The sequence below is a fragment of the Triticum aestivum genome, chromosome 5D (assembly GCF_018294505.1).
Source record: "Triticum aestivum cultivar Chinese Spring chromosome 5D, IWGSC CS RefSeq v2.1, whole genome shotgun sequence".
In the NCBI taxonomy this organism is placed as follows: Eukaryota; Viridiplantae; Streptophyta; class Magnoliopsida; order Poales; family Poaceae; genus Triticum; species Triticum aestivum.
In genome coordinates this window covers 155,283,484-155,285,656 of record NC_057808.1, presented here as the reverse complement: position 1 = coordinate 155,285,656, position 2,173 = coordinate 155,283,484, and the positions used below count along the sequence as shown (strand labels likewise).

General features: G+C 45.0%; 1 long non-coding RNA gene across 1 annotated transcript; it reads right to left on the bottom strand.

Moving 5' to 3' along the window:
• Window positions 1-965: 965 nt before the first annotated feature.
• Window positions 966-2,173, bottom strand: LOC123124506 (uncharacterized). Its single transcript, XR_006461109.1, has 2 exons — window positions 1,897-2,173; window positions 966-1,812 (listed from the first exon to the last, which is right to left on the bottom strand). It is a non-coding gene; the product is annotated as an uncharacterized lncRNA (long non-coding RNA).

The window sequence follows — 2,173 nt, the reverse complement described above, 5'->3', positions numbered from 1 at the left end:
ACTATACTTGAGCCACCGGCTCTTGTGATGTACATATTTTGACGATGTATATATTATAATGAGTGTAATAAAGCCGGCATCCCTGATAATTCAGGGCCTCTGTCGTTTCACTTCTTCGAAACTGAGTCTTTATTGTCATCTCATATGATCACTTAAGAGGCTTGACGCCCGAGTTACAGGGACCAAAGAGAGTTGGATGCATAGCACAGCTCAAACATAGGTACCCGCTGAGCACAGCTCAGAAATATATCACTTGGGGGCTTCCTGTTCAATGAACATAGCTATATTCACCCTTTTGATTGGCCTGGACGCCAGGTGTATTCACCAAAAAATCCGGGTTATCCTGCATGTATGCCAGATGCTTCTCCATCAGGTAATCCTGAATGACCTACCATGTTCTTAACAGTCAATCTTTTAAATAAGACCCTGAACTTGTTAAGGTTAAAACATTGATTGGGCCATGAGAGAACCGGCTTATGGAAAGCAAGGATAAACCCAGGCTATTAAGCCACCTTCCCTGAAACTTTGTTAAACCCGCCTGTTTGCACGATGCTACTCCAACCCCGCATACTCTCGATAAGTCAATCTTTTAACAAGATCCTGAACTTATCCGAGTTAAAATGTCAATTGGGTCATGTGAGAGCCGGCTCACGGAAAGCGCGGATATTCCAGTGGCTATCGTGCTAGTGCCATTGAAGTAGAGATTTTGGCTCGGCGGCCTATGAAAGCCTCGTGTTTTTTGGATTTTTTATTCGTCTTGGATTTATATCACCCCTTTTTTCTTACCATATAGTTTTCACAAGTCGGGCCAAGCAGCCCTGACTATGTCTCATATTTGGGATGTTACCCCCTGCCCTGGTTATGAACTTCTATGGTCACCAGTGGATTTATACTGGGCATCATGACCCGCCCCACGGGTAAACCGCCAGGGCACTTGTGATTTGTTTGTGTACAAGAAAAAGGGATAAACAACTGGTCTATATGATGATATCATAAACACAAGTCACACATCTTCAGCTGGCGGATCAGCAGTATCATGCAAAATAAAATGTGCACGATGGCACGGCAGATCATGGTTTTCACTAAACTATTACATGACTCAGCAAGCCCAAATGTTTAAGTGTTTCAGAAGATCAAATATGAAATGTGAACCGCCCAGCAGATCAATTTTCTTGGCTTTGATGGCTTTAAGCCTATGGATCATCCTTCGCCGGTTCTTCGTTCTCCTCCGTCGTCTGGAAGTTTGGTGATGACCAGTCAATGCCACACAAGGCTTGGAATTCAGCTTCGTCATCTATAAGTTCGGACGGATCAACTTCAGGGGCGAAAGTATGCTTACGGATTGGAGGGATCAGGTCCATCACTTTGTAAGCCGGCATGGGCATCTTCTGATTCTCCATGTCATAAGCCGCCTGGTACTTTTAAAGATCCGTTTCATCGGCCATCAGAGTGGCCAGTGGACGTATTTCCTTCACACAGCAGCAAAGTCTTTTTTATCAAAAGGAGTGTCATCTTCTTTAAAGCTTGGACACCCAGTGGCTAGCTCGGACGGGTCTAGCTCTGCCTGCCATGCTTTGGCCCGGTTTAAAGCCGTCACGGCACCGGCTCTTGCTGCCGACCGCTTTATTTCTTCAATCCTGGCAGGTAAAACGGAGAGTTTTTTCAAAACATAACTGAGAAGAGTAGGCGCTTGATTGGTTGGGGAGATAGTAGCCAGAGTGCGATGAGTGCCAGTGTATAGTTGTTCAACAAGTGTATATACGGATTTGAGCTTCACAAGAATTTCTTGACCAAGGTTACTGCTCCTAGGGCCTGTGTGATAATGCAGGATCGATCAGAGACGATTTGCAAACATGAAAAATAAGATTCAGTTATGATGCTGGGAATATTACTTACCAAAGATAGCAGAGATCATCTGAGATATATGGTGCTTTAAGCCGGTAAGCTCAGTGGTCACCTCTTGAAGAGAAGGTTCAGCTTTTTCAGCCCGCTGTGTCAGAGCAGTTCTCTCCTCAGCCCATGCGGCTCTTTCAGTGTTGAAATTGGTCTTCAGTTTTTCCGTTTCTTCCAGGCTAAAGTTGTATTTTGAATCGGCCTTCCGGGTCTCAGATTCTTGATGTGCCAGCCGGGATTTCACATCAGCCAATTGCGATTGCAATTGAGCAGTGGCCTC